Source organism: Somniosus microcephalus, chromosome 3, assembly GCF_052327205.1.
Source record: "Somniosus microcephalus isolate GS21.2 chromosome 3, FLI_Smic_1.0, whole genome shotgun sequence".
NCBI lineage: Eukaryota > Metazoa > Chordata > Chondrichthyes > Squaliformes > Somniosidae > Somniosus > Somniosus microcephalus.
The window spans coordinates 207,295,475-207,320,490 of NC_140989.1; the positions used below are offsets into that span (position 1 = coordinate 207,295,475).

At 41.7% G+C, this 25,016-nt stretch overlaps 1 protein-coding gene across 1 annotated transcript in view; it reads left to right on the forward strand.

Moving 5' to 3' along the window:
- The window catches only part of LOC147121682 (putative voltage-dependent R-type calcium channel subunit alpha-1E), a 1,254,166-nt gene that overhangs the window by 792,269 nt on the left and 436,881 nt on the right, over positions 1-25,016 (forward strand). The window lies entirely within an intron of this gene.

The following is a 25,016-nucleotide window of genomic DNA, read 5'->3' on the forward strand; positions in this document are numbered from 1 at the left end:
TCCATCCCCCGGTTGCAGCATCAAATTCTCCATTTCCAACATCAATCCTTCCCATTCAAACATCCATTCCCCCATTCAAAAATCCATTCCCCCCATTATAACATCCAATCCCCCAATTCTAACATCCATTTCTCCCATTCTATCTTCCATTCCCCACATTCTAACATCCATTCCTACCATTCTAACATCCATTGCCCATTTTCTAACATCCATTTCCCTATGCTTACATCCATTGACCCCATTCATTCAACAATTCCTCCCATTCTATCATCAATTCCCCGTTCTAGCGTCCATTCCCCATTCTAACATCCATTCCCCCACTCAAACATCGATTCCTCCCTTTCTAAATTCCATTCCCCATATTCTGATATTCATTCCCCCATTCTAACTTCTACCCCCCCGTTCTAACATCCATTCCCCCACTCTAACATCCATTCCCCCACTCAAGCATCCATTCCTCCATTTCTAACATCCATTCCCCCATTCTAACTTACAATCCCCCCATTCTAACATCTATTCTTACCAGACTAACATCCATTCCCCATATTCTAACATCCATTTCCCCATGCTTACATCAATTGACCCCATTCGATCAAAAATTCCTCCCATTCTACCATCCATTCCCCCCATTCGATCATCAATTTCCCCCATTCTAACATCCATTCCCCATTCAAACTTCCATTCCCCCCATTCAAACTTCCATTCCACCCTTTCTAACATCCATTCCTCCCATTCGATCATCAATTTCCCCCATTCTAACATCCATTCCCCATTCAAACTTCCATTCCCCCCATTCAAACTTCCATTCCACCCTTTCTAACATCCATTCCTCCCATTCTGACTTCCATTCCCCATATTCTAGCATCCATTTACCCATCAAAACATCCATTCCCACATTCGATCATTCATTCCTCCCATTCTAATATCCATTCCTCCCATTCTAACATCCATCCCCCACTCTAACATCCATGCCTCCCATTCTAACATCCATTCATCGTATTCTGACATCCTTTCACCCCATTAAAACATCCATTCCCCCATTCCATCATTCATTTCTCACATTCTATCATCCTTGCCCCCATTCTTACATCCATTGCCCGCTTTCAAACAACCAATCCTCACACACTGTAACATCCATTCCCCTATTATAACATCCATTCCCCCATTCTAACATCCAATCCCCCCATTCTGACATCCATTCCCCCCATTCGAACATCCATTACCCCCATTCTGACAACCATTCCCCACATTCTAACTTCCATTCCTCCCAGTCAAACATCCATTCCTCCCATTCCCCATATTTTAACATTATTTTACCCATTCTAACATCCATTCCTCCATTTCTAACAGCCATTCTCCCCATTCTAACAAACATTCGCCCTATTCTAAAATCCATTCCTCCCATTCGATCATCCATTTCCCCATTCAATTAACAAATCATCCAATTATAACAGCCAGCCCTTCTATTCTAGCATTCATTCCCTCATTCAAACATCCATTTCCACATTCTATCATTCATTCCCCTCCTTCTGTAATACATTCCCTCCCATTCCAACATCCATTCTCCACAATGTAACATCAATTCCCCCCATTCTCATATACATTTCTATTATTCTAACATCCTTTCCGTCCATTCTAACATCCGTTCCCCCATTCAAACATCCATTTCACGCATTCTATCATTCATTCCGCTATTCTAATTTAAATTTAAATTCTAATTTAACACCAATTCTCGCCATTCTAACATCAATTCCCCCATTCTAACATCCATTCCTTCCATTTTATCATCCATTCCCCCCATTCGAAAATGAATCCCCCTTTCCAACATTCATTCCCCCATTTGAAAATCTATTCCCTCTTTCTAACATCTATTTGCTGCAATCTACCATCCCTTTCCACATTCTAACATCCAATCCTCCCAGTCTAACATCCATCCCCCCATCTAACATCCATTCCCCCATTCTGACATCCATTCCACCCATTCTATCATCCATTCTCCCCATTATAACTTCCCTTCCTCCATTCCAACATCCATTCCGCCAATTCTAACATCATTTCCCCCCATTCTGATTATCCATTCCCCCAATTATAACAGCCAGTCCTTCTTTTCTAACATTCATTCCCCCACTCAAACATCCATTTCCCCATTCTAACATCCAATCCACCCATACTAAGATACACTCCCTTCCATTCGGACATGCATTCTCCCCATTCTATCAACAACTCCCCCAATTCGAACATCCATTTCCCCCATTGTAGCAAGCATTCCTCCCATTCTAACATCAATTTCTCCCATTCTAAACCCAATTCCCCATATTCTAAAATCCATTCCCCCATTCGATCATCCATTCCTCCCATTCTAACATCGATTCTCCACATTCTAACATCCCTTTCTCGCATCCTAACATCCATTCCCCCCATTCAACCATCCATTCCTCAAATTTTGGCATCCATTTCCCCAGACGAACATCCATTCCCACAATTCTATCATCCATTCCTGGCATTCTCTTTCCATTCCCCACATTCTGACATCCATTCCTCCAATTCAAACATCCATTCTCCCGATCGAACATCCATTCCCCCATTTCAGTTATCCATTCCCCCCATTCTTATAGCCATTCCTCCTATTCTAACATCCCTGTCCCCCATTCTAACATCCATTCTCACTTTCAAACAACCATTCCACCATTCTAACATCCATTACTCCCATTCAAACATCCATTACCCCAATCAATTATCCATTCCCCTAATAATAACAGGATGTCGTTCTATTCTAACATCCATTGCTCATTCAAACATTCATTTCCCCATTCTAACATCAATTTCCCCCATTCTCACATCCATTCCTCGCATTCTAAAATGTATTTCCCCATTTTAGCATCTGTTGCTCGCATTCTAAAATCCATTCCTCGCATTCTAACATCCATTCCCCCACTCAAACATCCATTCCCCCACTCAAACATCCATTCCTCCCTTTCTAACTTCCATTCCCCATATTCTAATAATCATTCCACCATTCTAACTTTTATCCCCCATTCTAACATCCATTCTGCCATTCTAACATCCATTGCCACACGCAAACACCCATTCCTCACTTTCTAACATCCAGTCCCCATATTCTAACATCCATTCCCCCCATTCTAACTTCCAATCCCCCCATTCTAACACCCATTCCTTCTATACTACAATCGATTCCGCATATTATAACATCCATTTCCCCATGCTTACATCCATTGACCCTATTCGATCAACCATTCCTCCCATTCTGTCATCCATTCCCCCATTCTAACATCCATTCCCCCCATTCTAACTTCCATTCCACCCTTTCTAACATCAATTCCTCGCAGTCAGACATCCATTTCTCCAATTCTAACTTCCATCCCCCCATTCTAACAGCCATGCCTCCCATTCTAACATCCATTCACCGTATTCTGACATCCTTTCACCCCATTCTAACATCCATTCCCCCCATCCGATCATTCATGTCTCACATTCTGTCATCCTTTTCCCCATTCTTACACCCATTGCCCGCTTTCGAACAACCAATCCTCCCATTCTAGCAGTCATTCCCCTATCTATACATCCATTCCCCCATTCTAACATCCAATCCCCCCATTCTGACATCCATTCTCCCCATTCAAACATCCATTACCCCCATTCTAACAGCCATTCACACCATTCTAAAATCCATTCCTCCCATTCGATCATCCATTCCCCCCATTCAATTAACAAATCACCCTATTATAATAGCCAGTCCTCCTATTCTAACATTAATTCCCCCATTCAAACATCCATTTCCACATTCTAACATACATTGCCCCATTCTGTAATACATTCCCTCCTATTCTAACATCCATTCTCCAAAATGTAACATCCATTCCCCCCATTCTACTATCTATTGCTCCTATTCTACCATCCTTTCCGTCAATTGTAACATCCATTTCTCGCATTCTAACATCCATTTCACCCATTCTATCATTCATTCCGCTATTCTAACATAAATTCCCCCTCGTTAACATCAATTCTCGCCATTCTAAAATCAATTCCCCAATTCTAACATCCATTCCTTCCATTTTATCATCTATTCCCCCATTCGAAAATAAATCCCCCCTTTCCAACATTCATTCTCCCATTTGAAAATCCATTCCCTCTGTCATCCATTTGCTGCAATCTACCATCCCTTTCCACATTCTAACATCCATTCCCCCCATTCTGACATCCATTCCCCCCATGCTAACATCCATTCCTCCCATTCGAACATCCATCCTCCCATTCTAACATCCATTCCCCCCATTCTAACTCCATTCCACCCATTCTATCATCCATTCCCCCCATTCTCACATCCAATCCTCCATTCTGCCAATTCTAACATCAATTACTCCATTTTGATTATCCATTCACCCCTTTCGATTCTCCATTCCCCCAATTAGAACAGCCAGTCCTTCTATTCCAACATTCATTCCCCCACTCAAACATCCATTTCCCCATTCTAACATCCAATACACCCATACTACAATACACTCCCTTACATTTGGACATGCATTCCCCCCAATCTATCAACCACTCCCCCAATTCAAACATCCATTCCCCCCATTGTAGCAACCATTCATCCCATTCTAACATCAATTTCTCCCATTCTAAAACCAATTTCCCATATTCTAAAATCCATTCCCCCATTCGATCATGCATTCCTCCCATTCTAACATCGATTCTCCACATTCTAGCATCCATTCCCCCCATTCAAACATCCATTCCACCAATTCTGGCATCCAGTGCCCCATTCTAACATCCACTCCCACAGTTCTATTATCCATTCCTGGCATTCTAACTTCCATTCCCCACATTCTGACATCCATTCCTCCAATTCAAACATCCATTCTCCCGATCGAACATCCATTCCCCCATTTCAGTTTTCCATTTCCCCCATTCTTATAGCCATTCCTCCCATTTAAACATCCCTGCCCCCCATTCTAACATCCATTCCACCCATTCTAACATACATTCCTCCCATTCCAACATCCATTCCTCCATTCAATCATTCTTTCCTCCTATTCCAACATCAATTCACCCATTCAAACTTACATTTCCCTATTCTAACATCCATTCCCCCCATTCTAAAATCCATTTCCTCCATTCTAACAAATATTCCTCGCATTCTACCATTCATTCCCCCATTCTAAAATGCATTCCCCACTTTGTAACATCCATTCCACCCATTCGAACATCCATTCCCCCGATTCAGTTAACCATTCCCCCAATTATAACAGACTAGCTTCTATTCTAACATCCACTCCGCCTTTCTAAAATCCAGTCCCCACATTATAAAATCAATTCCCCAATTCAAACATCCATTATACCATTCAAACATCCATTACCCCAATTTTTACATCCATTCTACCCTCCATTCCCCCATTCTAACATCCATTCCCCCAATTTCGAACATCCAGCCACCCTATTCAAACATCCATTCCCCCATTCAAACATCCATTCCCCACATTCGAACATCCATTCCCCCATTCTAAAATTAATTCCCCCAATCTATTGTCCATTCTGCCCATTATAACATCCATTACTCGGATTCTGATATAAATACGCCCCATTGTAAAATTATTTCCTCCCATTCTGACATACATTCCTCCCATTCGAACATACATTCCTCCCATTCTAAAACCCATTCCCCATATTATAACATCCATTTCCCCATTCGATCATCCATTCTAACATCCACTCTCCCCATCCTAACATCCATTCCTCGCATTCTAACATCCATTTCCCCGATTTTAACATCCATTCCTCCCATTCTAACATCCATTCCCCCCATTCTAACATCCATCCTCCCCATTCTAACATCCATTCCCCCCTTTCTAACATCCATTTCCACAATTCTAACATCCATTCCTGGCATTTGAACTTCCATTCCCCCCATTCTGACATCAATTCCCCCCATTATAACATCCATTCCCCCTATTCTAACATCCATCCCCCCGATTCTGCCATCCATACCCCCCATTCAAGCATCCATTACACACAATTCTAACATCCATTCCTGGCATTCTAACATCCATTCTTCCCATTCTAACAATCATTCCTCATTTCTAACTTTCATTCCCCCAGTCTAACATCCATTCCCCCCTTTCAAACATCCATTCCTTACATTCGAAGAGCCATTCCACCGATTCAGTTATCCATTTCCCCCATTTTAACATCTATTCCACCGTTCTAACATCCAATCCCCAGATGCTAACATCAATTCCCCCATTCAAACGTCCAGTATACCATTCCAGCATCTGTTACCCCCATTCCTACATCAGCTCCCCCCATTCTAACATCCATTCCCCGATTCTAACATCCATTCCCCCCCATTCGAACATCCAGGACCCCCATTTCGAACATCTACTCCCCCCATTCAAACATCTTTCCCCCCATTCTATCATCCATTCCCCCATTCTAAAATTAATTTCCCCAATCGATCACCCATTCCTCCCATTCTGACATCCATTCCTCCCATTCGAACATCCATTCCCCCATACTAAAACCAATTCCCCATATTCTAACATCTATTCCACCCATTCAAACATCCATTCCCTCCATTCTTACATCCATTCCCACATTCTTTCATCAATTCCCCCCCATTTCGAACATCCAGCTCTCCCATTCAAACATTCATTCCCCCACTCAAACATCCATTCCACCCATTCTTAAAGACATTCCCCCAGTCTAAAATTAATACCCCAATCGATCATCCATTCATCCCATCTTAACATCCATTCCTCCCATTCTAGCATCCATTCTGCAGATTCTAACATCCATTAATCGGATTCTGAAATCTGTTCACCCCATTCTAGCATGTTTCCTCCCATTCTGACATACAGTCCTCCCATTCGAACATCCATTCCCCCCATTCAAAAATCCGTTCTCCATATTCTAACATCCAATTGGCCATTCGAACATGCACTCCTCCCAATCTAACATCCATTCTCCCCAAACTTTTATGCATTCCTCGCATTCTAACATCCATTCCCCCCATTCTAACATCCATTCCCACAATTCTAACATCTATTCCTGGCATTATAACATCAATTCTTTCCATTCTAACAGACATTCCTGGCATTGTAACGTTCATTCCCCCATTCTGACATCCATTTCCCCCTTTCTAACATCCATTCCTCCCATTCAAACATGCATTCCACCATTCTAACATCCAATCCCTACAATCTAACATCAATTTCCCCATTAAAGCTTCCAGTATACAATTCCAGCATCAATTCCTCCATTCTTACATCAATTTCCCCCATTCTAACATCCATTCATCCCATTGTTACAACCATTCCCCCATTCTGACAGCCATTCCTCCCATTCGAAAATCCATTCCCCCATACTAAAACCAATTTCCCATATTCTAATGTCCATTCCCGCATTCTAACATCCATTCCACACATTCGAACATCCATTCCCTCCATTCTAACATCAATTCCCCTTTTTCAAACATCCAGCTCCCCCATTCGAACATCCATTCCCCCATTCAAACCTCCATTCCACCCATTCTTAAATCCATTCCCCCAGTCTAAATTTAATACCCCCATCCATCATCCATTCATCCCATTTTAACATCCATTCTGCACATTCTAACTTCCATTACTCGGATTCTGAAATCCATTCCCCCCATTCAAAAATCCATTCCCCATATTCTAACAGCCATTCCCCCATTCGAACTTCCATTCCTCCCAATCTAACATCCATTCTCCCCATCCTAATATCCATTCTTCGCATTCTAACATCCATTCCCCCCATTCTAACATGCATTCCTCCCATTCAAACATTCAATTCCACCATTAGAAAATTCATTCCCCGCATTCTTAAGTCGACCCCCCATTCTAACATCCATTCTGCCCATTTCAAACTACATTTCCCGATTCTAACATCCATTCCTCCCATTCTAACATCCTTTTCCCCATTCTATATTCAATTCCCCACATTCAAACATCAATTCCTCCAATTCTAACACCCATTCCCCCCCTTCCAACCTCCATTCCTCAATTTTAACATTCATTCCACCATTCTAACAACCATTCCCCCAATCTAACATCCATTCCACGCATTCTAACATCCATTTCCCCCATTCTAACATCAATTCCTCCCATTCTAACATCCATTCCGCCCGTTCTACCATCCATTCCGCCCATTCTACCATCCATTCCCCCGATTCAAACCTCCATTCTTCCCATTTTAACATCCAGTCTCCACATTCTAACATCCAATACTGCAATTCTAACGTCCATTCTTCCAATTCTAACATCCATTCCCCCCATTCTAACAACCATTCCAATCATTCTAAGAACCATTTCCCCCCATCTAACATCCATTCTCCCCTTTCTAACATCCATTCCGAAATTCTAACATACATTCCTGGCATTCAAACTTCCATTTCCTCCATTCAAACATGAATTCCCCCCATTATAACATCCATTTCCCCTATTCTAACATCCATCCTCCCCATTATAACATCCATTCTACCCATTCAAGCAACCATTCCACACAATTCTAACATCCATTCCTGGCATTCTAACATCAATTCTTCCCATTCTAACAGACTTTCCTGGCATTCTTACGTTCATTCCCCATTCAAACATCCATTCCTCCCATTCGAGCATCCAATCCACCGATTCAGTTATCCATTTCCCCCAATCTAACATCCATTCCACCGTTCTAACATCCAATCCCTATAATCTAACATCAATTTCCCCATTCAAACTTCCATTATAACATTCCAGCATCTATTACCCCATTCTTACATCAATTCCCCCCATTCTAACATCCATTCCCCGATTCTAACATCCATTCCCCCCATTCGAACATCCAGGGCCCCTATTCAAACATCCATTCCCCCATTCAAACATCCATTACCCCAATTTTTACATCCATTCTACCCTCCATTCCCCCATTCTAACATCCATTCCCCCAATTTCGAACATCCAGCCACCCTATTCAAACATCCATTCCCCCATTCAAACATCCATTCCCCACATTCGAACATCCATTCCCCCCATTCTAAAATTAATTCCCCCAATCTATTGTCCATTCTGCCCATTATAACATCCATTACTCGGATTCTGATATAAATACGCCCCATTGTAAAATTATTTCCTCCCATTCTGACATACATTCCTCCCATTCGAACATACATTCCTCCCATTCTAAAACCCATTCCCCATATTATAACATCCATTTCCCCATTCGATCATCCATTCTAACATCCACTCTCCCCATCCTAACATCCATTCCTCGCATTCTAACATCCATTTCCCCGATTTTAACATCCATTCCTCCCATTCTAACATCCATCCTCCCCATTCTAACATCCATTCCCCCCTTTCTAACATCCATTCCCACAATTCTAACATCCATTCCTGGCATTTGAACTTCCATTCCCCCCATTATAACATCCATTCCCCCTATTCTAACATCCATCCCCCCGATTCTGCCATCCATACCCCCCATTCAAGCATCCATTACACACAATTCTAACATCCATTCCTGGCATTCTAACATCCATTCTTCCCATTCTAACAATCATTCCTCATTTCTAACTTTCATTCCCCCAGTCTAACATCCATTCCCCCCTTTCAAACATCCATTCCTTACATTCGAAGAGCCATTCCACCGATTCAGTTATCCATTTCCCCCATTTTAACATCTATTCCACCGTTCTAACATCCAATCCCCAGATGCTAACATCAATTCCCCCATTCAAACGTCCAGTATACCATTCCAGCATCTGTTACCCCCATTCCTACATCAGCTCCCCCCATTCTAACATCCATTCCCCGATTCTAACATCCATTCCCCCCCATTCGAACATCCAGGACCCCCATTTCGAACATCTACTCCCCCCATTCAAACATCTTTCCCCCCATTCTATCATCCATTCCCCCATTCTAAAATTAATTTCCCCAATCGATCACCCATTCCTCCCATTCTGACATCCATTCCTCCCATTCGAACATCCATTCCCCCATACTAAAACCAATTCCCCATATTCTAACATCTATTCCACCCATTCAAACATCCATTCCCTCCATTCTTACATCCATTCCCACATTCTTTCATCAATTCCCCCCCATTTCGAACATCCAGCTCTCCCATTCAAACATTCATTCCCCCACTCAAACATCCATTCCACCCATTCTTAAAGACATTCCCCCAGTCTAAAATTAATACCCCAATCGATCATCCATTCATCCCATCTTAACATCCATTCCTCCCATTCTAGCATCCATTCTGCAGATTCTAACATCCATTAATCGGATTCTGAAATCTGTTCACCCCATTCTAGCATGTTTCCTCCCATTCTGACATACAGTCCTCCCATTCGAACATCCATTCCCCCCATTCAAAAATCCGTTCTCCATATTCTAACATCCAATTGGCCATTCGAACATGCACTCCTCCCAATCTAACATCCATTCTCCCCAAACTTTTATGCATTCCTCGCATTCTAACATCCATTCCCCCCATTCTAACATCCATTCCCACAATTCTAACATCTATTCCTGGCATTATAACATCAATTCTTTCCATTCTAACAGACATTCCTGGCATTGTAACGTTCATTCCCCCATTCTGACATCCATTTCCCCCTTTCTAACATCCATTCCTCCCATTCAAACATGCATTCCACCATTCTAACATCCAATCCCTACAATCTAACATCAATTTCCCCATTAAAGCTTCCAGTATACAATTCCAGCATCAATTCCTCCATTCTTACATCAATTTCCCCCATTCTAACATCCATTCATCCCATTGTTACAACCATTCCCCCATTCTGACAGCCATTCCTCCCATTCGAAAATCCATTCCCCCATACTAAAACCAATTTCCCATATTCTAATGTCCATTCCCGCATTCTAACATCCATTCCACACATTCGAACATCCATTCCCTCCATTCTAACATCAATTCCCCTTTTTCAAACATCCAGCTCCCCCATTCGAACATCCATTCCCCCATTCAAACCTCCATTCCACCCATTCTTAAATCCATTCCCCCAGTCTAAATTTAATACCCCCATCCATCATCCATTCATCCCATTTTAACATCCATTCTGCACATTCTAACTTCCATTACTCGGATTCTGAAATCCATTCCCCCCATTCAAAAATCCATTCCCCATATTCTAACAGCCATTCCCCCATTCGAACTTCCATTCCTCCCAATCTAACATCCATTCTCCCCATCCTAATATCCATTCTTCGCATTCTAACATCCATTCCCCCCATTCTAACATGCATTCCTCCCATTCAAACATTCAATTCCACCATTAGAAAATTCATTCCCCGCATTCTTAAGTCGACCCCCCATTCTAACATCCATTCTGCCCATTTCAAACTACATTTCCCGATTCTAACATCCATTCCTCCCATTCTAACATCCTTTTCCCCATTCTATATTCAATTCCCCACATTCAAACATCAATTCCTCCAATTCTAACACCCATTCCCCCCCTTCCAACCTCCATTCCTCAATTTTAACATTCATTCCACCATTCTAACAACCATTCCCCCAATCTAACATCCATTCCACGCATTCTAACATCCATTTCCCCCATTCTAACATCAATTCCTCCCATTCTAACATCCATTCCGCCCGTTCTACCATCCATTCCGCCCATTCTACCATCCATTCCCCCGATTCAAACCTCCATTCTTCCCATTTTAACATCCAGTCTCCACATTCTAACATCCAATACTGCAATTCTAACGTCCATTCTTCCAATTCTAACATCCATTCCCCCCATTCTAACAACCATTCCAATCATTCTAAGAACCATTTCCCCCCATCTAACATCCATTCTCCCCTTTCTAACATCCATTCCGAAATTCTAACATACATTCCTGGCATTCAAACTTCCATTTCCTCCATTCAAACATGAATTCCCCCCATTATAACATCCATTTCCCCTATTCTAACATCCATCCTCCCCATTATAACATCCATTCTACCCATTCAAGCAACCATTCCACACAATTCTAACATCCATTCCTGGCATTCTAACATCAATTCTTCCCATTCTAACAGACTTTCCTGGCATTCTTACGTTCATTCCCCATTCAAACATCCATTCCTCCCATTCGAGCATCCAATCCACCGATTCAGTTATCCATTTCCCCCAATCTAACATCCATTCCACCGTTCTAACATCCAATCCCTATAATCTAACATCAATTTCCCCATTCAAACTTCCATTATAACATTCCAGCATCTATTACCCCATTCTTACATCAATTCCCCCCATTCTAACATCCATTCCCCGATTCTAACATCCATTCCCCCCATTCGAACATCCAGGGCCCCTATTCAAACATCCATTCCCCCATTCAAACATCCATTACCCCAATTTTTACATCCATTCTACCCTCCATTCCCCCATTCTAACATCCATTCCCCCAATTTCGAACATCCAGCCACCCTATTCAAACATCCATTCCCCCATTCAAACATCCATTCCCCACATTCGAACATCCATTCCCCCCATTCTAAAATTAATTCCCCCAATCTATTGTCCATTCTGCCCATTATAACATCCATTACTCGGATTCTGATATAAATACGCCCCATTGTAAAATTATTTCCTCCCATTCTGACATACATTCCTCCCATTCGAACATACATTCCTCCCATTCTAAAACCCATTCCCCATATTATAACATCCATTTCCCCATTCGATCATCCATTCTAACATCCACTCTCCCCATCCTAACATCCATTCCTCGCATTCTAACATCCATTTCCCCGATTTTAACATCCATTCCTCCCATTCTAACATCCATCCTCCCCATTCTAACATCCATTCCCCCCTTTCTAACATCCATTCCCACAATTCTAACATCCATTCCTGGCATTTGAACTTCCATTCCCCCCATTATAACATCCATTCCCCCTATTCTAACATCCATCCCCCCGATTCTGCCATCCATACCCCCCATTCAAGCATCCATTACACACAATTCTAACATCCATTCCTGGCATTCTAACATCCATTCTTCCCATTCTAACAATCATTCCTCATTTCTAACTTTCATTCCCCCAGTCTAACATCCATTCCCCCCTTTCAAACATCCATTCCTTACATTCGAAGAGCCATTCCACCGATTCAGTTATCCATTTCCCCCATTTTAACATCTATTCCACCGTTCTAACATCCAATCCCCAGATGCTAACATCAATTCCCCCATTCAAACGTCCAGTATACCATTCCAGCATCTGTTACCCCCATTCCTACATCAGCTCCCCCCATTCTAACATCCATTCCCCGATTCTAACATCCATTCCCCCCCATTCGAACATCCAGGACCCCCATTTCGAACATCTACTCCCCCCATTCAAACATCTTTCCCCCCATTCTATCATCCATTCCCCCATTCTAAAATTAATTTCCCCAATCGATCACCCATTCCTCCCATTCTGACATCCATTCCTCCCATTCGAACATCCATTCCCCCATACTAAAACCAATTCCCCATATTCTAACATCTATTCCACCCATTCAAACATCCATTCCCTCCATTCTTACATCCATTCCCACATTCTTTCATCAATTCCCCCCCATTTCGAACATCCAGCTCTCCCATTCAAACATTCATTCCCCCACTCAAACATCCATTCCACCCATTCTTAAAGACATTCCCCCAGTCTAAAATTAATACCCCAATCGATCATCCATTCATCCCATCTTAACATCCATTCCTCCCATTCTAGCATCCATTCTGCAGATTCTAACATCCATTAATCGGATTCTGAAATCTGTTCACCCCATTCTAGCATGTTTCCTCCCATTCTGACATACAGTCCTCCCATTCGAACATCCATTCCCCCCATTCAAAAATCCGTTCTCCATATTCTAACATCCAATTGGCCATTCGAACATGCACTCCTCCCAATCTAACATCCATTCTCCCCAAACTTTTATGCATTCCTCGCATTCTAACATCCATTCCCCCCATTCTAACATCCATTCCCACAATTCTAACATCTATTCCTGGCATTATAACATCAATTCTTTCCATTCTAATAGACATTCCTGGCATTGTAACGTTCATTCCCCCATTCTGACATCCATTTCCCCCTTTCTAACATCCATTCCTCCCATTCAAACATGCATTCCACCATTCTAACATCCAATCCCTACAATCTAACATCAATTTCCCCATTAAAGCTTCCAGTATACAATTCCAGCATCAATTCCTCCATTCTTACATCAATTTCCCCCATTCTAACATCCATTCATCCCATTGTTACAACCATTCCCCCATTCTGACAGCCATTCCTCCCATTCGAAAATCCATTCCCCCATACTAATACCAATTTCCCATATTCTAATGTCCATTCCCGCATTCTAACATCCATTCCACACATTCGAACATCCATTCCCTCCATTCTAACATCAATTCCCCTTTTTCAAACATCCAGCTCCCCCATTCGAACATCCATTCCCCCATTCAAACCTCCATTCCACCCATTCTTAAATCCATTCCCCCAGTCTAAATTTAATACCCCCATCCATCATCCATTCATCCCATTTTAACATCCATTCTGCACATTCTAACTTCCATTACTCGGATTCTGAAATCCATTCCCCCCATTCAAAAATCCATTCCCCATATTCTAACAGCCATTCCCCCATTCGAACTTCCATTCCTCCCAATCTAACATCCATTCTCCCCATCCTAATATCCATTCTTCGCATTCTAACATCCATTCCCCCCATTCTAACATGCATTCCTCCCATTCAAACATTCAATTCCACCATTAGAAAATTCATTCCCCGCATTCTTAAGTCGACCCCCCATTCTAACATCCATTCTGCCCATTTCAAACTACATTTCCCGATTCTAACATCCATTCCTCCCATTCTAACATCCTTTTCCCCATTCTATATTCAATTCCCCACATTCAAACATCAATTCCTCCAATTCTAACACCCATTCCCCCCCTTCCAACCTCCATTCCTCAATTTTAACATTCATTCCACCATTCTAACAACCATTCCCCCAATCTAACATCCATTCCACGCATTCTAACATCCATTTCCCCCATTCTAACATCAATTCCTCCCATTCTAACATCCATTCCGCCCGTTCTACCATCCATTCCGCCCATTCTACCATCCATTCCCCCGATTCAAACCTCCATTCTTCCCATTTTAACATCCAGTCTCCACATTCTAACATCCAATACTGCAATTCTAACGTCCATTCTTCCAATTCTAACATCCATTCCCCCCATTCTAACAACCATTCCAATCATTCTAAGAACCATTTCCCCCCATCTAACATCCATTCTCCCCTTTCTAACATCCATTCCGAAATTCTAACATACATTCCTGGCATTCAAACTTCCATTTCCTCCATTCAAACATGAATTCCCCCCATTATAACATCCATTTCCCCTATTCTAACATCCATCCTCCCCATTATAACATCCATTCTACCCATTCAAGCAACCATTCCACACAATTCTAACATCCATTCCTGGCATTCTAACATCAATTCTTCCCATTCTAACAGACTTTCCTGGCATTCTTACGTTCATTCCCCATTCAAACATCCATTCCTCCCATTCGAGCATCCAATCCACCGATTCAGTTATCCATTTCCCCCAATCTAACATCCATTCCACCGTTCTAACATCCAATCCCTATAATCTAACATCAATTTCCCCATTCAAACTTCCATTATAACATTCCAGCATCTATTACCCCATTCTTACATCAATTCCCCCCATTCTAACATCCATTCCCCGATTCTAACATCCATTCCCCCCATTCGAACATCCAGGGCCCCTATTCTAACATCCAGCCCCCCAGTCAAACATCCATTCACCCCATTGTTACAACCATTCCCACATTCTGACAGCCATTCCTCCCATTCGAACATCAATCCCCCATACTCAAAAGAATTTCCCATATTCTAACATCCATTCCCGCATTCTAACATCCATTCCACACATTCGAACATCCATTCCCTCCATTCTAACATCAATCCCCCTTTTTCGAACATCCAGCTCCCCCATTCAAACATCCATTTCCCCATTCAAACCTCCATTCCACCCATTCTTAAATCCATTCCATTCATCCCATTGTAACATCCATTCTGCACATTCTAACTTCTATTACTCGGATTCTGAAATCCATTCTCCCATTCAAAAATCCATTCCCCACATTCTAACATCAATTCCCCCCATTCTAACATCCATTTCCACCATTAGAAAATCCATTCCCCGTATTCTTAAATCCACCCCCCATTCTAACATACATTCCCCCCATTTCAAACTACATATCCCGATTCTAACATCCATTCCCCTGCTTTGATCATCCATTCCCACATTCTAACATCCATTTCACTCATTCTAAAATCAATCGCCCCATTCTAACGTCCATTCCCCCATTTGAACATCCATTCCTCCCAGTGTAACATCCTTTTCGTCCCATTCTATATTCCATTCCCCGCATTCCAACATCTAATCCTCCAATTCTAACACCCAATCCCCCCATTCTAACCTCCATTCCTCAATTTTAACATCCATTCCCCCCATGCTAACATCCAATACCGCAATTCTAATGCCCATTCCTCCAATTCTAATATCCATTCCCCCCATTCTAACAACTATTCCAACCATTCTAACATCTATTTCCCCCCTTTCCAATATCCATTCCACTCATTCTACAGTTCATTCATTCCCTTTCGACCATCAATTCCCCCCACTCTCAAATGCAATCCTCCCATTTTACCATCCAATCCTTCCCATTCTCACATCCATACCCTTAATCCAACATCCATTCACCTCATTCTAAAATCCATTCACCCATTCTAACATCTAAAATGCCCCATTCTAACATGGATTCTGCATATTCTAACATCCATTCCCCCTTTGCAACATCCATTCCCCCCATTCTAACATCCATTTCCCACATTCTAACATCCATTCCCCCATCTAATTTCCATTCCCCCCATTCTAACATCCATTTCCCTGATACAAACATTCGTTCCCCCATTTTAACATCCATTCCCCCATTCTAACATCCATTCCCCCTTTGCAACATCCATTCCCCCCATCCTAACATCCATTCCCCCATTCTAACATCCATTTCCCCCATTCTAACATCCATTTCCCCGATACAAACATTCGTTCCCCCATTTTAACATCCATTCCCCCATCCTAACATCCATTCCCCCATTCTAACATCCATTTCCCCGATATAAACATTCATTCCCCATTTTAACATAAATTCCCCGATTCTAACATCCATTCCCCTGTTTCGGTCTTACTTTTCACCCATTCTAACATCCATTCCCTCCAGTCTAACATCCATTCCCCGAAACTAACATCAATTCCCCCATTCTAACATCCATTCCCCTGTTCTAACATCGATTCCTCCCTTTCTATTGTTCATTCCCCTTTCAAAAATACATTCTTACAATTCAAAAATTAATTCCCCTCGTTCTAACATCCTTTTCCACTATTCTAAAATCCATTCCCCCCATTCTAACTTCCGTTCCCCATACTAACCTCCATTCCCTATTCTAAAATCGCTTCTTCCCGTTCTAAAATTAATTCCCCTCACTCTAAAATCCATTCCCCCAATTCTTACACCCATTCCTCCCTTGCTAACATTCATTCCACCCATTCCAACATCCATTCCTCCCATTCTAACATTCGGTCTTCCATTCTAACATCCATTCCCCCATTCTAACATCAATCCCCCCATTCTAACATCCATTCTTCCCATTCTAACATCCATTCCTCCCATTCGAACATCCATTCCCCACTCTAAAATACATTCTTCCCATTCTAAAATTAATTCCCCTCATTCTAACATCCATTCCCCCATTCTAACATTCACTCCCCCATTCTAACATCCATTTCCCCCATTCTAACATTCAATTCCCCCTTCTAACATCCATTACTCCCATTCAAACATCCATTCCCCCCATTCTAGCCTGCAGTCTCCCCGTTCTAACATCCAAACCCCCGATTCAAAATTTCATTCCCCCATTCTAACGTCCATTCCCACATTCTACCATCCATTCCCCTTTCTAACATCCATACATCCGTGCTAAAATCCATTCCCCCCTTTCTATCTTACTTTTCCCACATTCTATCATCCATTCCCCCATTCTAAAATCCATTCCCCTCATTCTAACATCCAATCCGCTCATTCTAACATCCAATCCGCTCATTCTAACATTAATTCCCTCCATTCTAACATCAATTCCCGCCATTCTATCATCCATTCACCGCATTCTAACATCCATGCCGGCCATTCTGACATCCATTCCTCCCATTCTGACATCCTTTCCACATTCTAACATCCATTCCACCAAACAGACATCCATTGCTCCCCATTCTAAAAATCATTCCTCCCATTCTAATATCAATTCCCGCCATTCTATCATCCATTCAACGCATTCTAACATCCATTCCTCCCATTCTGACATGCATTCCACATTCTAATATCCATTCCCTCATTCTACCATCCATTCCCTTCATTCTAACATCCATTCCCCCGTTATAATATCTATTCCTTCAATTTGAACACCCTTTCCCCCATTCTAACATCCATTGCCCTCAAGCTAACATCCATTCCTCATTATAACCTCCCACATTCTATCATCCATTAATCCCATTCTAACATCGATTCCACCCATTCTAACATCCATTCAATCCATTCAAACATTCACACCCCCATTCTAACATCCACTCCCCCATTCTAAAATGCATTCCCCCATTCTAACCATTCCACCCATTCAAACATTCATTTCCCGCATTCTAACATCAATTCCCCCCATTCTGATATCCATTCCCTTCTTTCAAACATCTAGTCCCCCATTATAACTTACATTCGCCCCAATTGTAGCATCCATTCCTGATTCTAACATTCATTACCAACATTCTAACATCGATTCACCTCATTCTCACATTCATTCCCCCATTCTAACATCCAATCCACCACTCTAACATTCATTTCCCGCATTCTAACATCCATTCTTCCCATTCAAGCATCCATTCCCCCATTCCAACATCAATTCCTTCCATTCAAATATCCATTCCCCCCATTTGAAAATATGTTCCCCCCATTCTAACATCCATTCCTCCCATTCAAGCACACATTCACCCCATTCTAACATCCATTCCCACATTCTAACATCCATTCCCCCCATTCTAACATCCATTCCCACATTCTAACATCCATTCCCCCCATTCTAACATCCATTGAAACATCCTTTGCCCCCATTCTAACATCCATTCCCCATTCTACAATGCATTCCTCACAATCTAACATTCTTTCGTCATTCTAACATCCATTTCCTCCATTGCAACATTCATTCCCCCATTTTGACATCCGTTCCCCTCATTCTAACATCATTTCCTCCCCATTGTTCTAACATACATTACTCATTTTAACGTCCATTCCCCTCTTTCTAACATTCTTTCCTCCCATTCTAACATCCAATCCCCCATTCTATCATCCATTTCCCACATTCTAAATTCCATTCCCCCCATTGTAACATCCATTCCTCCTTTCTAACTTCCATTCAGTCCATTCTAACAGCCATTACACAACCTAACATTCATTCCTCATTCTAACAGACTTTCCCCCCAATTTAACATCAATTCCCCAATTCTAACATCCATTCCTCCATTTAAAACATCCATTCCCCCCATTCTAACAACAATTCCTCCCATTCTAAAATTCATTTCCCCCATTGTAAAATCCATTCCTCACATCCTAACATCCATTCACTCCATTCTAAGAGACGTTCCTCCCCATTCTTCAAACATCCATTCCTCATTTTAATGTCCAACCCCTCCCATTCTAAAATCCATTGCCCCCATTTTAACATCCATGCCCCCATTCCAACATCCATTCCTCCCAATCAAACATCTATCCCCCCATTCTAAAATCCATTCCTCCCCATTCTTCTAACATTCTTTCCTTAATTTAACGTCCATTCACCCCATTCTAACATACATTCCCCCGTTCTAACATACATTCATCCCATTCTAACATCCATTCCCCTCATTCTAACATCCATTCCTCCCATTTTAAATTCTCTTTCCACACTGCAACTTACCTTTCTCATTCAAACCATTGCCCATTCCACATTCTAAAATCCATTCGCACCCCATTCTGATAACCATTCCCCCATTCTAACATCCGTTCCACTCATTATGACTTACATATCTCACAGTCTAACTATACTACCTAATTGCCAATTCAATTCCACATTCTATCCTCCAATAGGGACTCTAACATCCATTCCCCCATTCTAACATCCATTCCCCAAGTCTAATATTCATTCCTCCCATTAAAACATCCAATCCCCCAATCCAACATCCATTCCTCACATTCTAACATCTATTTCACATTCTAACACCCATTCCCTCCATTCTACCAGCCATTCCTCCCCATTCTTCTAACATCTAGTCCACATTTTAACATCCATTCCCCACATTATAACATCCATTAATCCCATTATATCATCCATTCCTCCCATTCTATCATCCATTCCCCCATTCTAACAACCATCCCCCCATTCTAACATCAATTCCCCCATTCAGACATGCATTCCCCTCTTTCTAACATCCATTCCCCCAACTCTAACATCTATCCACCCATTTTAAAATCCATTTCTCCCCTTCTAGCATTCTTTCCTCATTTTCACATCCATTCCCCACAATCTAAGATCCATTCTCTCCGTTCTAACATCCATTCACCCCATTCTATCATCCATTACCCCATTCTAACTTCCATTCCGCTCATTCTATCTTCCATTCCTCCCATTCTAACATCCCTTTCCACACTGCAACTTGCCCTTCTCATTCAAACCTGCAATCCTTTTTCTAATTTCTATTCCGCATTCTAAAATCCATTCACCCCCCATTCCGGCAACTATTCCCCCATTCTAACATCGGTTCCACTCATTCTTACTTACATTACTCCCATTGTAACAGCACTACTCAATTGCCAAATCAATTCAACATTCTATCATCCAATACAGATTCTAACATCCATTCCTCAAACGAGCATCTATTCCCCCCCATTTTAGCATCATTCCCCCCATTCTAACATCCATTCCCTGATTCTAACTTCCATTACCCCCCATTCCAACATTAATTCCTCATTCTAACATCCATTACCCACATTCTAACATCCAATCACACCATTCTAACTTTGATTCACCATTCTAACACCCATTACCCCCACCATTTAAGATCCAGCCCCCATTCTAACCTCCATTCCCCATTCCTCATTCTAATATCCATTCCCCCCATTCTAACATCCAATCCTTCCATTCTAACGTCCATTCCCTATGCAAACATGCATTCCTCATTCTAACATCAATTATTTCCATTCTAACATCCATTCCCCCATTCTAACATTCCTTCCTCCCATTTTAATATCCATTCCTCATGCTGACATGCACTCCTTCCAATCTAACATCTTTTTTCCCCAACTCAAATGTCCATTCCCCTCATTTTAACATCCATTCCTCCAATTCTAACATCTTTCCACACTCCAACTTGCCTTTCACCTTCTAAACTCCATTGCTCTTTCTAATTTCCATTCCACATTCTAAAATCCATTTGGCCGCCATTCTGACAACCATTCCCCCATTATAACATCCGTTCCCCTCAATCTGACATCCATTACTCCCATTTGAAAAACACCACCGAATTGCAAAATCCATTCCATATTCTAACCTCCAATATGGATTCTAACATCCATTCCTCATTCTAACATCCAAGCCCCCATTCTAACATTTTATACCTCATTCAATTATCTATTTCCCCATTCTAATTTTCACACCGATTCCACGTTCTAATATTCATGCCCCCATTCTTACATCCATTCCCCCATTCTAACATCCATTCCCCCATTCTAATATCCATTCCACCATTCTAACATCCATTCCTCCAATTCTCACATGGATTCCACGTTCTGATATTAATTCCCCCATTCTTAAATCCATTCCCCCGATTGTAACATCCATTCCTCCATTCTAACATCGATTACACATTCAAATATCAATTCCCCCATTCTAACATTCATTCCTTCCATTCAGACATCCATTCCGCCAATTCTAACATCCATTTTCCCCTTTCTAACATCCATTTCTCCCATTGTAACATATCTTTCCACACTCCAACCTGCCTTTCTCATTCTGCCCTCCATTCCTCTTTCTAATTGCCATTCCACATTCTAAAATCCATTCGCCCCATTCTGACAAACATCCTTTACTCCCATTCTAATAAAACTACCGAATTACAAATTCCATTCCACATTCTAACCTCCAATATGGATTCTAACATCCATTCCTCATTCTAACATCCATACACCTCATTCTAACATCCATTCCTCCCATTCTAACATCCCTTTCCCCATTCCAATATCCATTCCTCATTCTAACATCCATTCTTTGCAATGTATCATCCATTCCTCATTCTACTAGCCAATCCACATTCTAAAATCCAATCCTAATTCTAACATCCATTTCTCCCATTTGAACATCCATTCCAGCCATTTTATCCACCATTTCTCCTTCGAACCTCCATTGCTCTTTCTAATTTCCAGTCCACATTCTAAAATCCATTTGTCCCCCAGTCTGACAACCATTCCCCCATTCTAACATACGTTCCCCTCATTTGACATCCATTACTCCCATTCTAACAAAGCTACCCACTTACAAAATACATTCCACATTCTAACCTCCAATTGGGATTCTAACATCCATTCCTCATCCTAACATTCATACAATTCATTCTAACATCCATTCCTCCCATTCTAACATCCCTTCTTCCATTCCAATATATATTCCTCATTCTAACATCTATTATTTGCAACCTATCATCCATTCCTCATTCTAATATCCAATCCTCATTTTAAAATTCATTTCTCCCATTTTTACGTCCATTCCAGCCATTTAATCCACCAATTCTTATTCTAACATCCAAGCCTCCCTTTCTAACATCCATTCCTGATTCCAAAATCCATTCCTCATTCTAACATCCACTGCTCATTCTAACATCCATGCCTCCCTTTCTAACATCCAGTTCCGATTCTACCATCCATTTGTAAGGGGTCGTTTTAACGAGCTTATGGTGTGCTAAATCGGTTTTGATTTTCGCACTACTCGTGAGCGGTTTCGAAGCGCTCCCCCCTCACGGTTCTAGACACTGGGCTTATTGCCAGACAACCTTTGTGTGTTGGCCCAACTCGTGACTCGGAAGACAAATGGTCAGATGAGACAGATTGAGTTTTAAATCAAAACGATCTTTATTTTTGAAAGAGAATGTACACAGAGAAAATGGCAAGAATAAATGCAGACGATAAATAACGTTTCCCACAGAGGACTAAATTATACACTGAGAAACATAACTTTAAAGCATATATAAACAGTTCTAAAATAGCGATAAGCTAAAAGCGGGGGTGAGGGAAGCGCACGGACACATCGAGGGATAAATCACACTCCTGACTTACAAATACCCTTAACGTTACAAACCCTCCTGTTACTGAATATACCTCAATTATGTCAGTTAGGTAGAGTTGGGCCTTTATGCTCACCAGAATTTCAAAACCCTTCTGGACCTTGGTACTTCTTGTTACATCTGGAATTTCCGATCTTCCTTATGGGACCGGCTCCTGGACCCTGTTACTTAATGTCGTCCGGGACCTCCGACCTTCCTTATGGGACCGGCTCCTGGACTCGCTCTCCTGTACAAACTTTGGAAGTTCTCCGAAATCCTCGAGCCGTTTTCTGTTCCGCACGGTCCTCGAACCCCTGATGGTAACTGGACTTGGACTTCACGGTGTGAACCGTCTCCGGAGGAGTCTTCCTTACTCTGGTGGAATCTTAGACTGACTTGCTGATGATTTACCTGAACGGTTATACTCTTTTCTGGCCCTAATCTTGGTGCCAAATCAACCGTTTTCCTTTGTTAAGGTTGCTTTAACAAAAGCAAGCACATTAATTTTAACTGCTCGCAAATCGAACTAATGGGAATCCGATTAGTGTCCCTTCGCTTATGTGTGCTCAGCAGTTTCTGAGATCGGTTACCGCTTTGCCATAATGGGAATCCGTTTAGTGTCCCTCCGTTTGTGTGTGCTCAGTGGTTTCTGAGATCGGTTACCGCTCTGTCAGCGATTAGCGCACCTCCAGGTGCTAATAGTTTTGTTTACTGCTGTAACCACATTACAATATCAAAAACAGTAAGGTTCTGGATTCTTCTAATCGATGATGACTCAGACTGCTTTAAGGTACTGCGTGTGTGTCCTTTTGAACTGGGCCATGAGAACTGCCAACTCCATTCTGTGTTCTCACAATGTGGCCACTTCAGGGGCCCTACCCATATACTGTATTTCATGGATTTTTTGCGAATCCTACACATTCCTCCTTCTAACATCCATTCCTTCCATTCTAAAACCAATTCCTCTTTCTAATATCCATTCCTCGTTCTATCATCCACTCGAATTTCTAACATCCATGCCTGTTTCTGAAATCCATTCCTGATTCTATCATCCATTCCTGATCCTAACATCCATTCCTCATTCTAGCATCCATTTGGTTTTGTAACATTCATTCCTCATTTTAACATCCATTCCTCCTATTCTAACATCCATTCCTGATCCTAACATCCATTCCTCATTCTAACATCCATTCGGTTTTCTAACATCCATTCCTCATTCTAAAATCCATTCCTCATTCTAACAATCTAACATCCATTCCTTCTACTCCAACACTCACTCTTCATTCTAACTTCCATTCATCATTCTAAAACCCATTTATATGTCTAATATCCATTTCACTTTATAACATCCATTAGGTTTTCTAACATTCTATCCACATTCTAACATCCATTTCTCATTCTAAGATCCATTCCGCCTATGCTAACATCTATTCTTCATTCTAACTTCCATTCGTCATTCTAAAACCCATTCCTCATTCTAACATCCG